Here is a 25,936-nt window from a genome sequence, read left to right as displayed (position 1 = left end):
CATCACACAACTTCTGATATTATTAAAATTCCATCTCCTGGAGCACTGTACGTATATCCCCATCCTTCCATTTTTTCCTTTAAACTTCATGCTACCTTGGCATCTGACCCGCTGCTTCCAACTGTCTTGGGTCAGAAATATCAAGCCAATAGAGCTTGCATTTCAGTTCCTTCTCTTTGCCACTTACACTCTCTCTAACACATAACGAAGCAAAGATTCCTGAAGCAGTAGGTTAGACAGTAGAAGTCCAGAAGTGTTTACATGTTGTGCCAGTCTGGAGGACTTGTCAGCACGGGACAAATTTGTGTGAATGTGCTATTCTGTTGCTCGACTGAAGTCAGTTTGCACGCAGCCAGCCCAAGTGCCTCTGCCTTATGCTTCCCGGCTCTCCCACGTCTGCAGTTACCATGGGCTTCTATATACCTGACACAGAGACCTTAGTAAGCTTTACACAACACTTATATTATGCATTTCATCTTCAAAGGACTATGTAGCATTATCTAATTAACTCGCACAACACTGCATGATACATAATTTAAGCATTATTAGTCACATTTTATATCTGAGAAAATATAAAAAGCAACAGGGTACACGTACGTGCCTTGGCAGCAACCGATGCAGGTCACTAGTTAAGATTCTTCCTGTCCCCCAGCCACAGATCAGCCTTTTGTTTATTTTTTCGCTGAGAAAATTAAATAGATGAACCGGTGCAGCAGTTATGCGTGCTTCAGGGGAAAAGGACAGGCTCAGTGCGACACGGTAGCGAGAGCCTTGTTCCTCCCCTGCCCCACACCTCCTTTCTCATGATTGCTTCCATATATGTATGAAGTATGCCCCTTTTCTCAGGCTGTAATAAGCCCTCCTCTACGCCGGCATCACTTCATCTCTCTAGACTACCTGATCAATCCTTCTCTGATTCTTAGCAAGATACCAAAAATCTCCACCGAAGGCTCTTATTCTATTTACGAATGGCCCAGAACAAGTCCTACAAGCCTAAAGCACCAGCTTCATATTGTGCCTGTTACTGGATGACTATCACATTTCAGTACACTCCTAAAACTATCCAGCACTTCACTGCTGCCCAATGGAAAACATTTCAGTCTGAGCCATGACCATCACTACTTATTTCATAGAGACTGAGGCAATCACTACTTATTTCATAGAGACTGAGGCAATCTTTTCATTGTCCAAAACATTATCAACATACCACAAACTTCCCCAATAAGTGCTTTTCTTAATAGCAGTTGTTTTTTTTTTAGCCTGTCTATTAATTATTGACTTAAGGATATTAAGGTTTCTGCTATAGAAAATAACTGGATTTCTCAGTTTTCTTTGTGAATCTGGGCATTCTAGATTTCTTTCTTTAAAAAAAACAAGAGCACGCATCTCTCCTAATGTCACATGACATAAGACTTCATTCCACATCACTGTGATAGACTGAGCCCAGGTATTAATCTCTCACCCTAAAAGCTGTACAAGGCGAAAAAGGCTTATAAACTTAGGTCACGCAGGAGGCCTACAGCAGTGTCAAAAACAGTACTCAAAAAAAAAAAAAAAGATAAGCAGAAGCTCATCTTTTTGTTGAGGATGAACCCAAAGCATCATTGTGGCTTTTAAACTGGCCTGCAAGTGTGGGGAATCTCACATCCTACCTAAGCAAACAGGTTGTGCTGCTCAATGAGGATGCAATTATACACATACCTAAGCTTTTCCCCTCCTGCATCAAGAACTGTTTGAGCTCACTTTGAGACCTGACAAGGTTACAACAGATGTAAGATAATCTTCTATTTTAAAAAAGGAAATTTCCCCAGCCTTTTAGTTGCAGAGGCAGCTATTCAGCACTCCATCACTGATCTTTGTCACACGTGCCATTGACAGACAGGCTTAAATAATTGCAGGGGGGAGGGACAGGGGAAATTTATACATCTTAATGAAGTGCTTAACATGTAGGTTAGACTATTTGAATGCTAATAAAATATTTGGTATCAGACAATGCCAAAAAAAAATTCTATACAAATCAAAGTAATCTTTCTTCCTGACCACTCCTGAAAAGCTCCTCATGTGAAATAATCAAGTTATAATATTTTTAATTATTTAGTTGGACAGAGAATAGAATAAGTACATAGATGGGGACAAATAAGATTTTTACTGAAATGTTCTTACAAGACAAAGTACCAAACTTACACTTACTTTTTAAATACATGCTTATATCCCATTGATTGCAACGCAAAAAGTTAAGCTGTGCAGAATCAAATTTCCCAGTAGAAATGAAGTAAAGCCAAACAATTCGGATTTCCCTCTGCTTCCCCTTCCACATCACTTTTAGTCTAGACAGGTTTTCTAATAGAGCTCCCAGTGAAGTTCCCCATACACACGTCCAGGGAAAAGGAAGAGAGCCAGGGAGGTGGGGATGAGCACCCAGGTATAGCCAGAGGATGTGACCAGCTCTTTGCTGGCAGTGCTCTCTAGATATTTGTGAAAATATAACTTTCTCACAATGTATAAATAACAGTACAAGGTAAGGGAAGATGTTTTAAAGCAAACTGAAGATCTGTGGGAGATGGTCAGTGGGCAGAAGGCTGTAAAACAGCACAGACACCTGATCAAGCCTTGCCAGACAATGTGACTGGTCTAATCTTATCTGTTTAATCTGAGATTTCTGGAGTAAATTCTTCTTGCACTTCTGGTACAAGCACACACTGTTCTCTGACAACTGGGAATCCAACTCTTAATTATCATTCAGTCATAACAGTTACTGCTTCTCTGATTCTGCCTTACTTTAGGCTATATTACTTTTGGTTTTATGCTTCCTCATGCCTCTTCAAGCAGCAGGTCTTGATCCAACGAACAGCTGAGCGCTTATTATGGTGCAGCACGTTCTCAGCATCTCTCTTCAGTAAGAGTCGAGGGCACTCTGTTTTGTTTCCACAGCAGTACAGAGACCATTTTTTGAACTGACTGTACCCTATTCACAAACATACTTTAAGAGAAGGAAATGAAGCTGAACATTATGTAATATATGTCCAGGACGTTAAACAATTCCCATGAGTACCATCAAACTTTTTAGTCAGTCTTTTTAGACTCTTCCTCAGAGTCATCAGCAGTACAGTCTGTCATTGCTGTTCTGCATCAATGACATCTAGTTAAATAATACTGCATCAGCTGAAAAGGAGTCAGAGTCCACACTGAACGATGCTTAAAAAAAAGTCAAGAACCATCATCTTCAAATGTTACTGCACTCATTTTGCATTTTTTGGCTACCTATAGGAATTAGAAAAAGCTGTTAAAATTACTTTCACTCCTCAATTACACAGATGCTAAGAGCAACGATACAAATTTCTTGTCTGAGGACCAGTCTCAGAATCTAAGTTCTGTTTTATTTTCTCTTAATTGATGCAACACCACTCTCTCCTACCAGCCAATCAAAGAATCGGTGCAAATAGACAAATACTCTCCTTGCAATAGCCTCTTCTTGCAAAACAATTGTGTATCACAAATCATCTCTGGCTACAGAGGTTTGTCAGAGTATTAGTTTTGTTCTTGCTTGCAACTGTTGTCAGGAAAAAAGCAGCAACAGAACACTAACAATGCAGTATCACTTCAAAAACCTGAGAAACACCTGTACCTCCAGATGAGACATTACTGCACAGTGATACCTGTGCAGGTGTTACTTGGCAACTTTTACTACAACTTCAATGTAAATTGGCTTCTCTAACATACATACACTTCGTTATTTGAACACCAACTCCACTCAGTTTGACATTCCTACGTGATTCTTCTGGTGTTTTTGCTCTGGGTACACAGCCATGCCTGTTTTGTCTGAGGGCTTCTCTTGCTTTTGGACACTGTTCTGTACAGCGTTTAAGTTTCTTAGAGCCATCTTAAATGAATGCACTCCTCTCTCTCTCTGATTTTTCTTGTTTTTTGTCACTTCCCTCACATACTACTTAAAATAATAAAAAAGATATTCCAGATATATGTCATGCAGTAGTTACTTGCATTGAGGCTACAGCTAGTTCAATTCCTGGGAAACTTTTTCATTCAAAATTTCAGACACCTTCTATAAAGATTTCATCAGTCCTGATATTCAGCCTACTGCATTTCCACAACAGGTCACAACCAGCTCAGCCTAAGGGCAGCATTCCTGTTCGTTTGCCCTGTGGCCAGCACAGGTGTGCTCCTGTACACGGGCAGAACGAACACCAGTTTTAATAATGTTCGAAGAAAAACATTCATAGGCTAGAATACAGGACTGATTAACTATAGCTCTTGCCTTTCCCCAAGCATAAGGCTGAAATGACTAAGAGGAGTAGAACAACATCGCCCCCTCACACCCACAAACTCTGAACTATTCAGTTCATTACATATGCTTTCAGAAAAATGCAAAAGGGGCAAGTGTCCTCTGTAAGCCAAGATATTTTGAGAGATATCATACCAACAAACTCAAATTGAGTTCACAGACATGAAGTACCGTGAATTTTGAAACAGTAAGAGTTGGCCTCCATGTAGCAAGGTGGCAAAAATTCAATTAAGGGTTGAATTCTAGTACCTTGCATGTGCCAGACAGGTTGAAAAAAAAAAAGGGTTATAATTTTCTTGTCTTTTACACCTTTACAGACTGTGGGTTTTTTTAAAGAAACTAATCTACAGCTTTAAAAACCTGCAAAATCAAACTGTAATATACTGCCTTAGTTTCTCAGCACACAGAGACTAAACTAAGATTAGTTGCCTTAAAGATTACTCTTGGCTACATGCAAGCTCAACACCAAAGGTGTGGGAAGCACAAACGAGAAAAACTGCTGATTCCTTCTGATCAGCGTATAAAAGAAAAGGTTGGGGAGAAAAGCAAGTGTGGGAACAGGATTGATTACATTCTCTCCTGTAAAGAAGAGCATCTGCAGGAACAGACAGAAGTCTGGCAGGACAATTTTATAAAGCAAAAGATTAATTTACTTAGGGACCAAGCCCTGCTGGTCAGAGGAAAAAAAAAAACCAAAACACTATCTATCTAGGTAGGAGCTGGGTGCCTCCTCCTTCCCCTCAAACCCAACCAAAATTGTATCATGTTTGTGACAGAGAAATTATGAAAGGACAGGCAAGTTTGGTGAAATTCAGCCACTACTGCTTTGCCAATTAGTAAACGTGATAATTGCCACTGGTGAACACCAAGTTGGGCAGAGGAGATGAACAGAGCAGTTAACAAGATCATTAGCTGTTCACCAGGACCAGGCGGTGGTTGTCATGGCTACCCTGAAGGATGTGCAGAGGAGGTACACAGTGGTAAGGAAGAGCTCCTGCACTGGTTCAGGCTTGCCTCGGGCATGCTGCCCTGCAACGACAGGGGGATGTGGCTGCTACCACAAATCTCAAGAGTCTTACAAATCCACTTGATCAGTTTGCACTGCACAACAATGTAAGAATAGTTTCTTCAATTCTTTCTGCTTTGTCCAGGAATCCGACCTTTCAGATTTTTACTTATTTAAAGACTGGGCAAAAATTGCATCTCCAGCTAGCATTACTGGAGCAAAAGTATTCTCACACCTGGAACGTTGTGGTTTTGCCTCTAGAAAATCCCACAGAAGTAATGTAGCACTTCCTCGCATCAGTCACTTTGTTCTTTGTCCTTTCCCTCCCAATCATTCAGCCACTCTCTCCCTCCAGCACAGGGAATGACAGACAGTGTTACTGTGAAAAAAAGCTATAACTTGAGCTGACTTAGCCTGAAAAATGATTTCTTTTACATAAGAAGTAAAAACAGGCAGATATAACAGGGGACAGCAGTGCAAAGGCTAACCGCTGTAATCAAGCGTCTAAATGGGAAATGTATATATCCTACCAACAGCTTTAAGGGTCTACTTACACAATGCACCAGGGCACGCTTACACCTGGAGCTGAGACACAGGAGGGCCTGCCTCAAGGTGACAGAAGGCAAATGAAAGTACCAATTCTCAGAGCAACAGATATGCAATTCATGAGGTATTATTGCTTATAGCCAGAAGAATATACCCAAGGAAATGGGAGAACAACTAGATGTCCATAAAATGTTTTAAATTACAGCTATGGTGGACAGTGCAAGCAGTACCTTAAGGTATCTTAGTACAAAGTACTTTGATTATTAGAAGTAGCTTGGTTACTGGAAGCTGTGACAATCACGTGAAATTATACATGCCTCTTGATACCAGTCAGGCACATAAATGCTAGCTATGACATGTGTTACATTTAGCCAGCAGGTCAACTCCTTCATATTAGAGTACGTATTTACATCTTCTGTGTTGCAAAAAGTTTATCCCTAAAAAATGTTCATCCTTAGCTTACGTGAGCATATGACCTTGTCAAACAGAGATTCTACAGACACATCTAGAATCTTTAAGCTTGTTTGAATCTGTTTGTTTCAGAGATGTGCAACGACATCCATATTTCAATCTGCACAAACATCAGTAATAAAGTTATGGGATTTTATCACCATCTGTCAATTACGGAGTCACTGCCTTCTGGAACAGGAAACATGGAGGTTAATTTCATTAGAAAGCAGCACAATACTAATATATCAAATACTGGTGTATTTAAACATCTAGTATAGAGTGACTAAAACAAAGAAAAGTCACTATATAAGAAGTGTTTGGACTATACTAAAACCTTGCTCTCCAAGACAGAGCAAGGCACGCCCCTCAGGATTCTTTATTTCTACTTTTTAAATGACCTCCTAACACCAGCAGCTTCTAGAAAACCTGAAAGGAAAATGGTACACTGAAAACTTTCATATCGACAAATTCTACCATTAAATCCCAAATGTTTTTAAACTTTCATGGAGCTTGGCACCGAGTCACTAACCTGCTGAGGCAATTATGCAAGTCGAAGTTGTTTTAACTGAGCTTCCTCAAGCATAATCCCTCAGCTCCAATTAAAAAATAAAAAGAGATGCTGAGAAGCCATGTACAAAATACTTAAATTTGAATAGCCTAAAGCTAACATCTAAATCCATGTCTAGACAATTAAGAAAAGGTGGTCTTATTTAAAAAACTACTACTATAAGGTCTTCAATTGTGAGGATCCATATACAATTACTCTATTTTAGTTTCTTCTGCCTAGAAGAAAAAAAAATTTAGAAATTGTTTGGCAGAGTGCTTTTATTTGTGACAGTTACAATGTGCCCCACAAAGTAAAAGCTATAAATAAGAACACACAGAACAAACATGCTCTGTGAATTAGAAAGTTTAAAGTATTAGAGAATTTTGGGATTCTAAAGGCTCAGAATTGGGAGTGTGCACATGGCCCTTCTGAAAAAGTCAACAAAGCCTGACTGGGGAGAGCTTCAAGGATAGAAATTGAAATTTGACATTGGATCTGCTTTCAACAGATCAAAAGTGGGGGTGTCTACCTGTCAAGTCCCATAGAAGCAGCTTAATCAGGCACAGACTGATATTTTTTTTTACATATATTCTATTTATGTTTCAGTGAGGGTTGTCAGTCCTGTACGCCACCCTGAATGAGGTCACTCCCATGCACCTTGGTCTTTTGGTGAAGGTGTTGACCTCAATTCACTATTGACAAGAGTAGAACTGGCTGAAAGAATCAGTGTGCTTCATTTCAGAAGCATAAGTTATGCTTGTTTTGATATTAGACAGCTTTCTGTGTATACTGTTTGACTACCCAATTAAAACTTAATATACCATCAAACCAGTGACTGGATCTCATCTTCTTTGTTTTACATTTTGCAGTAAGTTTAAAATTTGGGGCATAAAATCTTCTATTCAGAAGTGAAATGGCTGGATTTCCCACAAGAACAGAGAAAGACACAAACAGAAAGGTCCACATAGGTGCCTCAAAGTTGCCTTAACTTAGTTCCAGGAGTGGGAACCTCCTCTTAGGACTGATTTTACTATGGAAGGAGGGACAATGCCTAGACACAGTACATGAAGCTGGTCTTAGAGACTCTCAATAACCAATTTTGACAAGTTCTGCTTTTAGAATTTTTTTCTTTTAAATGAAAAGGCCAATGTAGTACTCCACTCACAATGCAACCATCTAGGAAAGATACCCCAAATGAGACAATAGCATTATTTTTCCTTTCCCAGATTTCCTCAGGGTGGTTTGGGAAAGGAAGGGAGAGGAAGGGTGTGATCTGATTCTGCAGTAGTCATTTGCTATCAGAAGCAGCAGAGACGGCACATTGCAATCAGTTATTTTAGATAAAAGAACAACTTATTGCCTATACTTGCATGCACTGCAATTCCCCTTACTTACAATAAGTCATATTTCTGTTATTTTACTGTGAAATTCAGTTGATCAGCAAGCTCCCAGAAGCAAGCTCCCAACTATAATTTAATTAAAAGGGCAGTAGCTAAGTTTCACCATATGCAACTGCCAGATGCAATCACTGCAGTCTAAGTCTAAAGGCGATGTTACTGCATGTACTGGAGCGTAGTTTTATAAGTGATGAAAGCTGTCACTTATGTCACAGGCATTGCTGTAATGCACTACAATACTACAGGTTCAGCAGAACTAAAAAATATTAATAATACATTTTGTGAAAGCATTTACAGCAAATGAGCTTGGAATACACGTTTCAAGTGCCATACACTTTTTCTCGCAACTCCATACTTATGCATAAAGTCACTTGAGATATGTTACATTAAGACTATATCTAGTTTATACAGGCATTACACAAGCTCTCACAGCCAATTTTAAACCTTCAAAAGTTGGAGGACTGAAGGATACAACTAGTTAGGGGTAAAGAAAAACAGAACAGGAGCCCTTCACTATTCAGTGATTCATAGGAATAGTGAATACTGCATCGAAAGTACCTTAAAATTGTGTCTCTTTGGAGAAGACTTGCTGAATGCATTTCAAAAGCCTACCAACCAACTCAGGCAAAATTTTAAATGTCTTTAACAAAATGCAATGAAGAACGATAGTCTTCAAATCATCCCAAAATAACTAAATAGACGTGGTATATATTAATGTGAAACAGTGTTTCAAAAGTTCAAAGGAGAAGTTAATTCTTCAATACATTGTTCAGCTTCCTTCACAAGGACTTCCAAAGAAAAAAGATTAGGCTATGGATATAACTATGTCTAGAAGATGAAGTTAATTAAAAGGTATCAGGATTTCAGAAAAGAAGCCTATCATTTCATAAACTGAATGCAAGCATGACACACAAAACAGCTTGCTTTCCTACAAAACAGTACTTGCTTCAGACTTGCAATCAACACCGGGCTCCATTTACATTTAGGTAATGTCACTATTGCCAGGAGTTATAATTCACTTATGTTAACCCTACTTAGATCAGAATTAGTTTCTTACAGTACAGTAATAAGATATACAGATTGCTTTAGAAAAAAAAATAACGATTAACCCTAGCATTAAAAGTAGACGTCATACCCTGATTAATTACAAATGGCAATTCATCATTACAAGGACTGTTCTTTATAAGGCATGGACATTGTTTCTCTAACGCTTCTCAGCCCCATAGTCCATTTCTACACGGAAGATGCAAGACCACAGCAGCCGCAGCCACTGGTGAGCTTCCAGCCAGCTACACTCACTCTTAGAAGCAACTGCATATACGAGACAGACTGGCCTGACAGCCAGCAACAGCCCCGTGTGAAACGCTGGCCCACACTAACTCTGGAGCACAGCAGCACACCGGCAGAGCTCCCTCAGCCACCCCAGCAGCCCTGGCACCTTCCGTGCTGGCAGCTGCTCTGGAGCCAGCCAGGGGACCGTGCTGGCAGAGGTGGCCAGGCCATTAACAGCCAGTTAATAGAGCTGTTCTGGCACAGCAGCTGAAGCTGGACAGGGCCTATGAAAGACTTTTTTGAAAACCAGTTGAAAGAGCTGTTTTGGCAAGTGTGCTGAGCCTGACCAACAGAGCCACAGCTGATACAAAAATCAGAATGAAAACAGCCTGTAAAGCTGGTCTTGCACAAAAACTTCAGAGACAAAAGGATGAAAAAGAAGAGTCACTCAGAGGGTGTTTACTTCTGAACCAGCAAAATGGAGTCCCTGAACAAGTACACTTAATCAAAATCAGTAACATTGAGAGACAAATTTAGCACTACTGTTAGCTTCACCACTTCAAATATTTTTCTAAGATAATAGCATAACATGGTACAAAATAAAGACTTTTTTCCTAAAAACTACAGAATAATCCAGATGCAAAATTCAGCTAGTAGCAGGATTTTTCACTCTGTATTTCACGCAGTGGAAAAGTCCAAACAAGGCATATGATAAAAATTTCTTTTTGATGTGAAGGATGCTCATCACTGATCTTCCCAAAGGAGTGAGAAGCATGGAAAGACCACGTGAAGAAGAATTAAAGTTCTTCCTCCTGCCCTAAGGCCAATTCTAATTCTTGCTTCTTAGGCCTCAGCATCATTGCTATTTGCTCTGCTAGTAGTTTTCTTATATTTTCAAATATTTTCATTTGTCTCTCTTATCTCCATGATTTCTTCAACTCCAGAACTCCAATTTTATACTGCTTCCACTTGAGAGCAGCTCTGCAAATATCTTAAAAAAAAAAAAAAAAAAAAAGGAAAGCAACCAGGGCATCTGCCTGATTACAGACACCAATACAGGCAACTGATCAACTCACACACGTACTATCTGGACAGGAGGAAGGACGAGCTAGCATGCCATAGTGGACAGAATTGCCACTAAAATCCTCACACTTTTTCTCCACACCATCGTTCAAGTCCTTCCTCCCTCTTGCTTTTTCATGAGCATCCATGAACTTACCAGGTTAAGGGAAGGAGGGGAGGAAATAGCAGTAGCCTCATACTGTTCAAACTGGGTGAGTTGGCAGTGTATGAAGACAAGATGCAAATTCAGCGTCCTGCATGAGTTACTGGAATTGTTCGGAGAGAATATTTGGATCAGCAGCAGTTTCAAGGGATAAACGACAAAGTTGGAAACCGAAAGAGAAAGGCAGAGAGGAAAAAAAACCAATCCCTGCTGTGCAGGTATCTCGTTCACAAGAGAATGATATGTAACAGCCAAAGAAATATAGCTTCTTCAGTTAGAGGCAAAAAACAAGGCTCTTCTACTTGGGGAGGGGGTGGGGGAGTGAAAATATTTGCATTTTTGTTCTAATAGTTTTGTTTATCCTGGCCTTGGAAACCTATAGCTGTTGATACATCCCTCTTGGCTCACCATGGAAAAAACAGCTCAGTTTAGAGTCCAGTATTCAAGCTGTGCCTGGAAGGTGGAATGTGGCCTTGAAGTGCACTTCTGCGAATCACTGTTCAAGCCTCATTGGTTTGTGTTTATGAGAACTGATGCTGTTCCAAGTATCCTCTCGATGACAAGCCTTTTAAACAACACATGGAGGGAGCTGAATTTGTCTTAATCTTGCTTATTCTCCCACACAGAGAAGTTTGTATCTGATTCTAAATGCTAAAGCAATTCACACAAACAAAAGGAAACATGAAGCACTGAAGAAGCAGTCCACCTCTGTTGTTCACTGGTTCGCATCTATACAATCACCCTGTGGCTCTATGAACACATTCATGGTATGTTTTACAGAGGGTGCTTGGGGTTTTTTTTTTGGTTGGTTGGTTTTTTTTTGTGGGTTTGTTTTTCTTTTTTAATTTAAGATTTTTAAATGTTTTTCAAAAACTCCAATACCTTACAGAAAGTAATCAGGTCATTTCCAACATCCAGAATGAAAAATGAGGGTTCAAACCTCATTGTCTCCCCCTCACAAAAATAGACTACCTGTTTTCCAGCAAGTCTAAGGTGCTTCCTCTAGCATTTCCTATGGGAAGGTAATATTAATTCTACCATTTGTTAGAGAGACTATAATACTAATACCATTTTTTGTATTATAAGCTATGATTCATGCATGTCTAATATTTTACATTGGTGGGTAATATAAACATTCTTATTAAAAATTAGGTTAATCTTTTTAATTAGTGTGGCTTTGAAGACTAAATAGGCAAACCTAAATAATTGTACCTGTATGTAAGATCCCAATTTTCAAGCTTTCCACAGGTTATTGATTGTTATGTCTAAATTAAGTTGTTAAATAGGCAACGTGGATAGCCGTAGCTCAAAGCAAGGAAGTTAGACCCAGTTTGTGCCAACCAGTTCCATTAACACAGTCACAGCAGAAAAGATATTTTAATTTTCAATCAGTATATCTCAGCAGCAAACTCATTAGCCAACAAACAACCAGAATGCATTGCCTCATACAGACCTCCTGGAGTCGGTGCAGCTGTATGCAAAGTGTTGCCCAAAGCACGCACATTTTTTTAGTTATTCACCACAGAACAGTTATTCTTTTGGATCCAAACACACCCCAATGCGTAAATAGGCAAAAGCTCACCTCTAATCGCACAAAGAATCTGATAACCCTTGAAGAAGCACAGAGAGAACAACTATACACCTTGTGGAAACTAGAGTGTATATCTCAGCCACATCTGTCTCATCATCAGATAAAGTTTATCACTGCAATACATGAGACAGTGTTTCAAATTATGGCCAGTCCACCTCTTAGAGAGAGAAAAGCAGGCACAGCGGTAGAATTTAAATGGGAAACATTACTTACAGTATGAAATTATCCACCTGAAGTTCTTTCTAAGTTTATTTCTTCTTTGTTCAAAGTCATCCAAGGCAGAAGATAAAGGCTCTAAGTGAAGAATAATGCTCAAAGATTTGGGTTTTTTAAGCAGTAAACTGCCTGCATACAGGTGAAAGCAGCTCAACTGTATCAAGCGTCCAATCCTGTCTGACATCCAATGGCATGGATCTCTGCATGGCTTAAGGAGCAAACAGTAATCAGCTGAGACATCAGCTTCGTGCTTGTTTTCATAAAAATATAGGGAAGTCAATTGCAGCAAACATCAAACCTTAAAGAGGACACATCTTTTCTAGCTCTCAGTCTGTAGGAACAGAACCTATTAATAATAATGGAATAAAAGCTCACAACACATTTTTTCCCCAATGCTAAATTAAAAAGCTAGACTTTAAACAATTCAATCTTCACTGCATATACAGTTGTAATATTTGCATGCTTACTGTGGCTACTAAATACAATAATAACGATGTCAAACATGACCATGCACTCGCCTAGGTAGGACTTAAATTTATGTCTCTATATAGCCAGAAATTAATAGCCTAACATTTGTCTTGACACGATTCATGGGGTTTCAGGAAGTTACGATGTACTAGGAGGGGCAATGAAAGGCCTAGTGAAATAATGGATTAAGAAAACTCTCAGTACAGCAAGACTTGAAAACACACTTACAAGAGCTGTAATTACAAGCCTGAACAGCCACAGCTGATCCTTAACCTCAAACACTGCTTACACTCCCATTCAGTGAGTCTGCATTAGGAAAAAAAAAATCTTTACTCTGGCCTTACTAAACAAACATTTCCTTGTATTTGTTTTAAAGGTTCTACTAGTTTAACCTGTTTATATAGAAAGAGTCAGACCATGACATTAGAAAATTAGAGTACCAAATACCTCAAAGTCCTCAAGTTGTTCAGATTTTCACTGGTCTCACTACTGTCCAATTGCAGAATTGTTTCAGGAAGGGAATTGTAACCATATTCATCTGCTATTTGACATTGGCGACTCACCACTCCCTCTAACAATTGCTGAGATTACAGGGAACAATTTCTAGTATGCATTCCTGGATAAAGTAATGTCCTGGTCAAACTGTGGATGTCTCAGTGTATTTGGTTTATGATATTGCTAATGAATTGTCAAAGAGGTTGAGCTGGTTACTGTGAAATAAAAGCTTATATTCTCAAGCAGTGCTTTTCAAAAACCACAAGTATTTTCTATGTTTAAGTAATTTTCTCCTAAGCTTGACTGTGACACCAATCCAGCTATGAATTCTTTAAGGCAGGTGCTTATTTTTTAATTGGACTAACAATGATGCCAGCTGAGGCATCCAAATATGAAAGTAATGTGGATTTAAAAGCCCAAATTTTGCCAGTTAGGGGATGTTTTATTCCAGTCTATCTTTCATATCAATCATGGAGGGGAAAGAAAAACAAGGAATTAAAATACTATTCTGATTGCATACGCATAATGGATGGGACAAGAAGACCCTCAAATTGTAGTAACAAAACATCAGACTGGACTTTAACAATAGCATTTTGCTGGCAAAGACAACGAAGCTCTGGAATATGTTGCCTGGGGAGGTCTCTAGATCTACTCATACCCACTAGATCCCTTCAAGAAGGTTAGACAAGCACAGCAGGAGTCAAGAGGCAGTTGACTGTGCCTTGGGAAAGCAGATGAACTACAGGAGTGAGTTTCCAAGTTCCTCGTATATAGCATATGTTTTCTCCATCCTCCACGTTCTGAAAAGGATACGTATGCACACACATACATGTACACATACACGCACACATCCCCACTCATATACATTCTATGGCCCCGTTTTAAGAACCATAAAACTATGTACCCCTTAAATATTGAAAAACAGTGCTGAAAAGGACTTTATCTACCTAAGCAATAGTGACCTCACATGGAAGATGCATGAGAGGGAAAGCAAGAGAAAAAGACTATATAAACCTGCTCCCAATCTATGTTCTATGCAAAATGAAACAACTGTTAAGGGAAAACCAAGAAAGGTCCAGCTCAAAATCTCTCTTGGTTCAATTATTTTGGAATTCTTTGGCCAAGGAGGCAAGTAAGGTTCAAATCTCCACTCCGCATCAGGTATGGAAACACAGAAGTAGTCACTGCTTTGAGTTTTATGGCTGACATATAAAGCTCATTAGGAACTAAGTTCTGCTCACTATGTATCTTTGCTTTTATTTAAAAGGCCTGAAAAATTACAGGTTTTTTTCCCTTGGCTTGAACTAATTTTACAAAAATATTTTGTAGCTACTCAAAATTTTGCATGTTTAGCCGCTCAGTCTACAGGGGAAAAACATTAATTACACAGCTCAATTATGTATTTAATGTCCCAGGGCCAAGTCACTGTCCACAGGAAGCACTAATAAACAGGATTTATCTCACTTTATAAAGTTGATTACCATTTTTCAATAACTGAACCTATCAGCAGTATGATACTTCTCATATCTTACGAAATTGAACCAAAACAGCAAAGCCTATTTGAATTTAGCTCAAATGCCAGTTTATTGTGAACACATTCTCTTTTTGCTCCTATATATAATGTCAAAATTCAGGGCCGGATTTCTGAGAGTGCAGCACAGCAGGGCTCAGCTGAGAACAAAAAGGAGCAGCCAAGCACATGCGATAACAAGCCTCTATTTTGGTGCCTAAATGGGAGGTAAATATTCCAGGGTAGAAAAAAATAACACAAAAAAAAAGTATGCTTGCTTGTTTTCAGAATCATTACAACTTAAGGACTATATGTAGAAACAGTCCACTTTGCATCCCAGCTACTGAACACGAGAAGTATTTAAGAAGTTTCCCCAACAGAATAGAAAACACCACATTACTATGTACTTCTAGTCCAAGACACATTAAAGTCAATTAAAAGACTTTAAGTCTAGCATATTTTGCATATATGAAATCTGCATGCACGCATTAAAAACCTCTCCTAAGTTCATAAAATTCTTTTATTGCAATGAAAAATGTAAAATCTATTTGAGGAGGACCTTTCTGCAACTGCAATACAATGTACGAAGTTGAAAGACTCAAACTGAAGACAAACATCTTTGGTTGCTGATACAGGAGGAATTTAGAGATATATTTGAAAATAAAATGTCTATTGTAAGTGTCTGGCAATAAGAGAAAAAAATGCTGAAACTACCTTGATCTGTAATAATATGAAAACCATTGCCACTTGGTGTTTTTACCTCAGCAAACTGATGCCTTTGTTATGGGTTATTGACATTCTGCTTCTGAATTGCTACTGAAATACCACCAAACTGTCAGCTCCCATTCAAATACTGACCTAGCTGTATCTGTCTTGAAGACAGACAAAATAATTGTAAATTGGTATGTATCACTGTAGACTAGCAAACCTTAATATTTCAATTATGAGTGAAAGTGAAGAGATTCCTAGAAAGTAAACAGAATTGGTAACTTTTCTTGCCATACAGACACGATTGTTACAGTATAATTTAACCCATAAACAAACTTTATGAATTGTGTGCTAAATTAACCTCAGGTGTAAGTCTTCCAACAAAATATACATAACATGAGTCTTTGACATGCTTGTTTGATGCAGAAACACACTATCAACTCATCAGGTAATTACTTCCAACACATTAGAATACAGGAAGGTCTAAATACCAATGTATACAGTATGTATTAGTGCTTGCAATTCCTGTTTGCATTACTAGATATAATAATGCCATGATTTTTGAAAGGCATTTTTACCTCATAAAGGCTACTGCCAATATCACTATGCCAGGCCTTTTTACTAGAAGCTTCCAGAATTTAAACAGTGGTTCATCCAGTATATGCACACAAGATTAGCCCAAGGTTAAGTCCTACAATTTGGATAGCTTTTCAGAATAAAAATATTCAGATTTTTACTCAAAAACAAGAAAAAGTTCACATTCCCACAGAACAGCGAATCTCAGGTGAATCTGTTTCAGAGGCTACAGCCCAACACTATTCAGGCCTAGAAATGTTCTAAAACAAATTTTAAAATGTACCAACAAGAAAAATAAATGATTTCCCTAAGCATTTCCATAGCTTGCATAAAGACATCAATTACCATAGCTTGTCTTCTAAATTAATGATTCACAGTGATGGATTATTCATGCAAGTCGGCCAGCTGAACATTACACTTTGACTCTGGGGAGAAAGTATAGATGTCTTAATTAACTATATTTTGTATAAGCCAGAAGACAGTCAGAAAAATTTTATTTCTCTAGTCGACCAGGTAAAATGTAAGAAAATAAAACCCATGGTAATTTAAATATGAAAAAATCTTTAGTAGTCTCCACAATCTATGTTTAAAGTGAACTAGCAAGAGCACGTTGCCTCAAGTGAGCTCTCTAAAGTAGTTCCAAACTGTTGTTTTGCTGAATGAATTGATTTGAGATCTACTCCATTTAAGCATGAAAAAAAGATTGAAATTTCATGTTAATTTGCTGCTTCCTGTCGTATGCACGACCTTGCAAGACTTCAGTCATGGCACAATTTCTTGTTTCAAAAGGACTTCACTGCCTTGACTGAAATTCAACACTGAATTTTTCTATGACACGCTACTGTCTCAAGTATTTTTTAAATGAATGCTGAATTGTCATGGCCTCCTTGAATGTACGTGACACTTGTGTTGTGTAAGTCTATGGATGATATTTGTTACTCTGATCAAGACAGTGCAAAATAGCTCTACAATTCAAACAATATACAGGATTTGCAATTATTAGCTTTCAAAGTCTTATTCAATCATTGTACTGAAAGATTTACAAAATAAAAATGGAAAGTCTATGATAAATGTTACCATTTATCCTTAGAGTAAGTAAAATGAATGATCTAATATCTCTAAAAATCTATACCAAGCTGCTCTAGGATAGCAAAGACCACCATGCCTGATGAATTATATGACCACCTAGTGGCTTACACGGCTTATATACAATAGATTAAGGTTGTTGAAAGTATTAATCACATTCAAATAGACTTTTACCTTTTAACAAACTAATACTCAGATGCCTCACACTCTTCCTACTCAAAATCCAGTAATGAGTCTGATTTCATTTTATATTGGAGGAACGCAGGTTAAGTATAAGATTAAACGACTTGTCCACTACCAAAGGATCTAAAAAGAAGCAAGCTTTTTTTTCTTCTTCCTTTAAAACTATCCTATCCATTGGTGTTACCTTCTCTGAGCTCCCAGGACAATCCTAGAGCCTTTGAAAGCAAAAATTTAATTTTGTCCTTGTTCTCTTGGTGCTTCAGCAATATTTCTGGGGATTCTTCTAAAGCCCTACAATTCTTAAGGAAATAAGTAAAATCTCAAAGATAGGATAGTTACATAGATAAGGATTAGGAAAGGATGGTGAATATCAATTCAATTAGTCTTAACCAACCCTGAAACAACAATAGTGGGAACACATATCATGTATCTGCCTCTACAGGGTTTTCACTACAGGTAAAGATGATACTGTATCAAACTTATCTCCTTGTAACAATTCTTATACCTAGATTTGAATTTATGTTGCTTTCCTCTCCTTCCAAATACAAGATATCCTAGTGTTCTTGTTGAGAAGTATGCTGCCACCACTTCAAGAATTCATTTTCATCGTGAGTGAAAGCTTGTCCTCTTCAAGCTAAAGGGTATTTTGCTGTCACTTCATATATGAAGATTTGGTATCAGTTATGTCAAATTCACAAGTATACTGTGTTTTGACATTGTATGTACATTTTCCTCCCTCACATTCATATATAAAAATGATCAATGGCATTTTTTCACTTAATGCATATCATCCCCTCAAAATAAATCTACTTACAGTCAATTTGTTTCTTACTCACTTTCATGTATATCTTCTCTATACGCCCTGCTGCTCCATATCCCCCATAATTAGACATTTCTGCTTGCTTGTTTTTCTGATATTTGTTTTTCTTGGTATCACCCTGTAGATCTAATATCTTGCTTTCTTTAGTATTTCAACATATGCATGGTAGGGAGAGCAGATGGAAACTGCCAGCTACAGATGATGCCAAGTAGCTTCTGTGCAAGTGGAGACTCCAAAAACTCTCAAATCCACATGGTTTTTGTGCTACCATGACATTTTCTATGCCTCAGAGATGCTGGGGAGGACTAATCACAGGCACTCTCCTACAGGAAATGGAGAACAAGCGTGGCTGGAGCATGCAGTGACCACACAGGCGACAAGGAATTGAGGAGCTGCATTCAGGCATGCATGGCATGCGAGACTTCAGAACCTGTCCCCAGGAAGAAGAATGAGAACACTTACAGCTACAAAGCACCACAAACATTGTTTCAGGCTGCTTAATCCTATCAGGCATCATCCTTCTATTAAGAACATTACCTCATGTCTTGGCTGAATTCCCAATAGGTATTTAGAGATGCTCTTTACACACCTGAGTTTGTCAGATGAGGGACAGGGGGAGACATTAGAAGTCATTATTCATCAGCCATTCTCTTGGCTCTGGCTTAGAAAAAAAATCTTAAAAGAACCCCCACACGTCTGAACAAGTTCACATGGGATATTTCACAGACCACTGTTATTTTCTGTTTAAAGGGGTAGTAATAAAACTACTGCTGCTTACTCCAAAAAGAAAGCCACAGCTAGTACTTTTCACAGTTCTGCTTTCTTGCAACAGCATTTTCAGATGGCAGAAGTAAGGAGGTGGGCAATGTCCCTTGGAAGTGAAAAGAAGCAAAGATCTGCATGCACACACTGGAGGAGCACAGAGCACCATGGGCATCGCAGAGGAAACGCTAGAGCATGCGGAAGGAGATCTCTATGGTTAGGCCTGGGCACTGAGGAAGACTGATAAAACAGGCAAGCAGATGAAGATGTAAAGTCCAGCTCTGATGCAGAGGAATGACCTAAGGCAAAGGCAAAACATCCCTTCCAGACTTTCACTACTATCAGTTATGGACAACACATAATCCCTACCCTGTGATACTCAGGTCAACATCACTGCAGGATGAAAATGAGATCATAGCAACCAAAGACCAAAACAGTGTTGAATCAAAAGGGTTCAGCTCTGCATCTCCTATGTTTACAGCATAAGTGCTAGATGGTTGTTCTTTTCAACACCTCACCTTACTTCTCTTAAGAGATTCTCAGACACTGCTGTCCTCCTCTTCCCACCTCCTCAATTTGCAGACCTCCACTAGTAACTTCTTTGGACAGAGAGAACTGGAAGAACAGATGTGTTCATGAATTCTGTGACCAGACTAATCACAGCCAGCATCACAGGACAAGGAACAAAAAAAATGGGCCATACCACATGCAGTCATGAAACAAGACCTTATTTTTCATGCTAGACCATGGAGGTGTAGCAGGCACATTAAACTAAAAGTCTCTTCTGTCATCTTCAACTCAAACATCAGCTTTGTCAAGTACTATCTGAACCTTTATTTTAGAAGTGTGGAGTCAGCTTTGGTTTTTTACTTTTTTTTTTTAATAACAAAACCACCTGCTGCCTCTAACATTACTGTGAATCAACAATGTTACTTTAATAAAGAGGTTTTTATTCACCATATGCAAGTGCGCATGCTTTTAAAGACAAAATAAAATTACTACAGTGTTTTAAAAGTCCATATCCAGTTTAATAAGAGACTAGATTATTCCTCTTTAATACTTGGAAGAATCATTAGACATTTTTTAACTCCCACTAATTACTTTGGTTTTGGCAGACATTACTGTTTCCTCCTCCTGCTTTTTTGAATAAATCTGAAAATAACAAGTCAATAAACTGTCATATTTACAGTAAAAATAACTTGGCTTCCCTCTCTTCTTCCTCCCACTTCTCATACTTCTCTTTGCAGATGAAAAGGTTATCATTCACCTACAGGCTTTACATATACTTACAGCAATTTGGACAGGGACCTAGGCATCTTTACATCAATAGGATCTCAAGTTGAAGACCTGATATCACAGTAAGCTGTTCCTGTTGTCTTTGGTTTTGATTAATAGCTTTAAATAGTTTAGAAACTAGAGCAAATGCCTTCTTTTGAAAAAAAGATAGCCAAGAAAGAAAACATGAGTTGCTTCAGTGAACTCAAATTGCTATGTGAAGTACACAATCATTAAATGCTCCAAGAACTGCTTTAATTTAAATGTGGAAAGAAAAGCATTCGAAAAGGGCAGTTTTAGTGTACCAATTAAAAAAGATGTCTTAGATCTTTAAACCTATTTTCTTTCTAACTACAACTTACATAACTGAGATGTACGGGGAAAACTGGGGCAGCGAACATTACCTCAGACATAGAAACACTTACTGAAAAACAACGTTTTGCTACACTGTCAAGGAAGAAGGCAGTCTCCTGTGGCTAAGTGATCGTGAGGAGTTCAGACAGGCTGTTTTTGGCAAAGTACCTACGCTCCTAACACTACCTTGACATGACAAGGTCAATCAAAAAAATCATGTTGAAAAGTAGATGTCCAAGTTCTCCAGCTTACTCTAAATTTCCACAGGAGACTCAAGGGCTGGAATAGCACCACTGCTCAAAAAGTACCTAGTTAACAAGTGCTTGGTTTTGGTATATTTAAGAAATCCCACTTCACACATGGTACAGTTTCAGTTCTGACAAAACTGATCTTTCTACAAGATGCCAATTGTCCGTTAGCCCCATCAAGTCATCATGGGTTTAGAATCGTCAGACATACACAGCAGATTTGAAATAGTTTACATTATTAAGCAATTACTTGTTTAGATGTAATGATAATAGTGAAAGACTGCAGAGCTGAAGTACATAAATAAGTGGAGAGATATCTTCCGATTAATAGGCTAGCTATTTGGTTAAAACTGAATACAACCACATTGTTTTAACTGTGTTCTTCTAGACAGCATATTACTTGTCATTATTGATTCTTCCTGCAAGAATAGCCTCAACGTCTGAAAAAATATTTCTCAAGAATTATCATAATATTTAAACACTCAACTAAACCAAAAATCCTTTACAACACAGGAGGTCAGATCTTATTAACCCAAAAGCCAGACACATATTTAACTCATTAGCTTGTATTAATAAGAAATTTTCTCTTTTCCCATCTCATAGCTACAGCTGCTTTGCAGTGACTCTGAAAGACCAGAAAGGATGTGGATAACTCATGCAGCTTTTATCACATTAGCCACAGTCGGCAGTTTTCATAATCATTAGCTTTGAAGTATATTAAACAAAGCAGAACATGACCTTACATTTGGTATTTTAATCACAGCACATAAGAACAATTCTTTATCAGACATATTTTATTAAGGCCACCAAACGAGATGCTATTCAGAACTACCCAAAACACAAACAGGCAGAAGAGAACACTACTATAGCACAGCCAAGTGAAGCCAGGCAGTGACCACACTACAGGGAGGGTTTGCGCTTTTGAGTGAGGAGTCACCAGACAACTTCCAACACGTACCTCTGATTTTGGCTGGGCTGAGGGATCAAGAAGCAGCAGAATGCGTGCATGTGTAATAGAAAAAAAGAAACCGCAGCTTTTAGTTTTAAAATAAAGCAACGTAGTATAGCTTTACTTATTAGCAAAAGGCACAGATTATCTTATCAACATTTATGTTAGTACAATATGTAATTACCTTCTTAGAAACAGAATTTTAGGGATGGAAAATGAAAAAAGATGACACGGCATTCTTTCAGTGAAGTCAGGAAATTGAACAGATTTCACACAGGCATACATCCTACTTGAATTCTCACAGTGCTGTGTTGTTACAGACCTTCTCAAATATAACCCCCCTTTCTAATGACTGTGCTCATCTTTTTACACTATAAAAAATATATATTCCTAATGTGATTGATGCAGTTTACTTACATCCCTGTCATTTTGTACTGCTTTAAATACCAAGTACAGAGGGAAAATATGTCCAAAATTTTACCCTTATTATTTAATAGTGTGTTTTTTTTTTTTGTTTGTCTTGACATGGATAGCTTCATTGTCTCCAGCACAATTTTACAAAGAAATTTAAAGAAAATGTGTAGTTCCGTCAAGTCAATCATTCAAGATCCAGAAAGTATTTCCTTTCCTCCTGCAGAAATGCATGTTACTTTATTTCCACACCAAGTTTCGTTAACCTTTTGTCATCCAGTTCACAAGACGAACAGCACTCGAAAGACACAAATTAAACCCCAAAATTTTATAGATATTTCCAAATTTAACTACTCCAGTCTTTCATGTATTTGAGGAGAAATTTATCACTAATCACAGCTGACTACATAGACGTCTTTCCCTACCATCTGCCCTGTAACCAGAGACATGTCAGAGACTACTGATGTGTAACCAGAGATACTGACTGTATCAGGGATATGCAAGTGCATACAAAATAAAAAAATCAGGCATTAATTTTTCAAAGCCATGTTTACACACCAATTCTTAACATTATTTTGAACACTCAGCATAATGAAGATAAGGACAGCCTAAACACTAAGTAGAGGAGAGATGTACCCTATATTAATTCATATTCAGCTGGTGTTTTACAAAGACAGAATAACGCATTTCCTACACAGAAGACGGATTGTCACAAGTTACTTTAAAAGGCATCAAAAATGTGTCTTCATGGATGATGAGCAACTAAATAACAAATTTGAAATTCTGAGAAAAAGCATTAGATATGTCACTTGAAAAGGACTTTCAAGAGCTCAGAGTAGCTAGATCTTGATGTGAAGAATCTACTGGCACTAACTCCTCTCCACTGCTACATTTTGTAATACAGTAAGATTGGAAGTGGAACTGAGCTACAAGTAAACATGTGACATTTACATTTATAGAATAAATCTCAAGAGAGTTTTACAACGATGCAGTGTTCACAGACATGCACTCCTCGAACTCTGCTAAACTACACATGAACATATACACATCCTTCTATCTGAGAGGAAGAGATGAGAGGAGGTAACAAGAGACCCCAGCCTTAAGAACAGGCACAGAAACACGCCACACCAGCATGCTCCCGCAGGAAGCAAGTCACTGAGCAGCTCAGAGCTGCATTAATCCCAGGCCATTTTTGGAACCAACTAAGGGGTTCAGCAGGCCAAGAGACACACTGGATATTGTGTGGTTTCAACAATGAATGTGAAAGTAGATGAGTGACAACTTCATGAATACTTTCACATACATGTGAACCAATAATTCGCTGAAAATGGTAGATAGGGAGACAAAGTCAAAGCAAATATAAAAACTCAAACTCAATCTCAAACCTGACTTGAGAATGTGAATACATAGGATAGACAGTCTTGTAAAGATAAATTTTAGAACTCATGACTGCATTTAATAGCAAACTTAACATTGCCACAAGCCTTCACTTTGTATTACCTCTTAAATTGCCCTGTGTAATTCTGTAGACAACCCATACCTTGAAGAAAGAGCCAACAGCTGTTCCTCCTCAACAATTACTCCTCATCATACCTAACCAAGCCACAACAATTCTGAAAAATACAATGGATGTGAAATAGGAAAGTACAAATCTGGTCCCAGACCTCACTGCTTTAAAAAAAAAAAAAAAAAAGACAGAATCTAGAAAAGCATCACAAAATTGATAGAGAGGGATAACATACTCTATTTTAAGTTTTAGCACCCATAGGACTGCAGCTTTGTAGCTTTACTTCAAAATGTACTAATTTCACTGAAAGAATAAAATACCATAGACATACTTGGCTCAATCTGTGCTACGACATTTTGGGAAATGTCTCTCACCTAAGCAGAATGGCATCATTTTCCATTAGACTAAAGTACTGATCACATCAAAACTGATGATACAAGACTTGGGGAATCAGAGATAGTAGGTGATTAATAATACACAAATCATACACACTATGCAAGTTTTAAGTAGCCCTTTAATACCAAGATGCGTGAGGTATTTCATATATGAGAGATCATACATAGATCTGATTAGAACAACACAAGGTGTAGGGACAAGAAAATTCAGTACACATAATAAAGCATAAAAACTCAGGTGCTTTTTTTGCCTTTTTTCCTCCCCAGTGTTCTTACTCACCTACGTGAAGGTGATGGGGACCACTAACACACACAGATACGTGCACATGATCTCTCTGTTTCCACATACAGACAAAGTCTTCCCACTTTGCTACCTCACTGCCACAAGAAGTTACCAATGTTTGGCAAGTTGAATAATTTACCTACTAATTCACCTGCTTGCACCTGAATCCATGTGTCTTGTTAACATAGATAATGCTAATCAGCATTTTAAAAAAGACAAGTTTTCATACGGATGCATCAGAAACGCAGATACAAATCCAAAACTGAGTTAGCTCTTCAACGATAGAATTAATTTTAAATATCATTTAAAACTTTAATTCTTAAAGCTTTTCAGTAACACAATTATCTCGACAAACAATACACAAGTTTACTTACGTTTTTTAATAGCCAAAAGACAAAATACTTCGTATACACACACAGCCTGCAGAGCACTGAGCAAATTCACGAACAAGTGTGCCACACGCGAGAGAAGCCCCTCAGGAAAGGGCTTCGGGAGCACAGCTCCGGGCGGGCAGCGACCGGGAAAGCCCCACAGACCTCCGCGACATCACCTCCTCCGGCACAGACGGGTTTGTAACAACTACTGCTGCAAGGCTTACCACAGCGTAACTTGAAAACAAAGTGCTCGTGGCTGAAGCGCAGACGCTGCGGAGCGGGGCTGCGGGAGCGGTTTCCTCCCCGCCGCTGCCAGCAGGTGGAGGGACAAAGGGTGGATAAACACCCGACGCGGGTCTGGCTTTGGTTTTCCCCCCCCCTCTCTTAAGTTCTCCCACCGGCGGGGAAGCACCTCCGCCCCCAAACGCCTCCCTGCCCTCAGGCGGGCGCAGCCGCCCTCCCCTCAGGCGCTAACGGCACGCGGCGGCGCCTTCCCGCCCAGCGTGAGCCCGGCGCGTGCCGGCGCTCCCACCGGCGGCCCCAGCGCGGGCAGGCGCTGCCCCCCCCCCCACAGCCGCCACCGGCGCGCGGGGACGCAGAGTGAGGGGAAGCTGCGCTCCGCGCAAAAAACAAACCGGAGCCGCCGCCCAGCGCGCGCACACCCCCTCAGTAACGCCAGCAGCGAAGGGACGAGCGCACTCACCGGCCCGGTGCCGGCGCCGCTACCCCCCCGCCCGCTACCAATCGCCGCACCCTCGACTCCGCGCGCCGCCGCGCGTATGCTCCCTCCGCCGCCAACGCCTGGGTTAGTCTCACCGCACCGCCCCGCCCCGCCCCGCGGAGGCTCCGCCGGCCCCGCGCTCCGATTGGGCGCTCCCGCCTCCTTCTCCCCCGCCCGTCTCCTCCCTCGCCCCCGTGCCGCGTGGCATTGTGGGGCTTGTGGTCGCGGGTGGCGGACTACAGCCCCCAGGGGCCCGCGCGG

At 39.3% G+C, this 25,936-nt stretch overlaps 1 protein-coding gene across 2 annotated transcripts in view; it reads right to left on the bottom strand.

The window, feature by feature from the left end:
• Positions 1 to 25,760, bottom strand: part of SERPINI1 (serpin family I member 1) — a 48,936-nt gene extending 23,176 nt beyond the window's left edge. Inside the window, exon 1 of one of the 2 annotated variants that reach the window (XM_068406173.1) lies at positions 25,708 to 25,760. The gene's annotated coding sequence lies outside the window, so the exon portion shown is untranslated. The other variant, XM_068406172.1, reaches the window with a different exon arrangement.
• Positions 25,761 to 25,936: the final 176 nt, after the last annotated feature.

Source organism: Nyctibius grandis, chromosome 8 (genome assembly GCF_013368605.1).
Source record: "Nyctibius grandis isolate bNycGra1 chromosome 8, bNycGra1.pri, whole genome shotgun sequence".
NCBI classification, from domain to species: Eukaryota; Metazoa; Chordata; class Aves; order Nyctibiiformes; family Nyctibiidae; genus Nyctibius; species Nyctibius grandis.
This window is presented reverse-complemented; position numbering and strand designations above follow the sequence as displayed.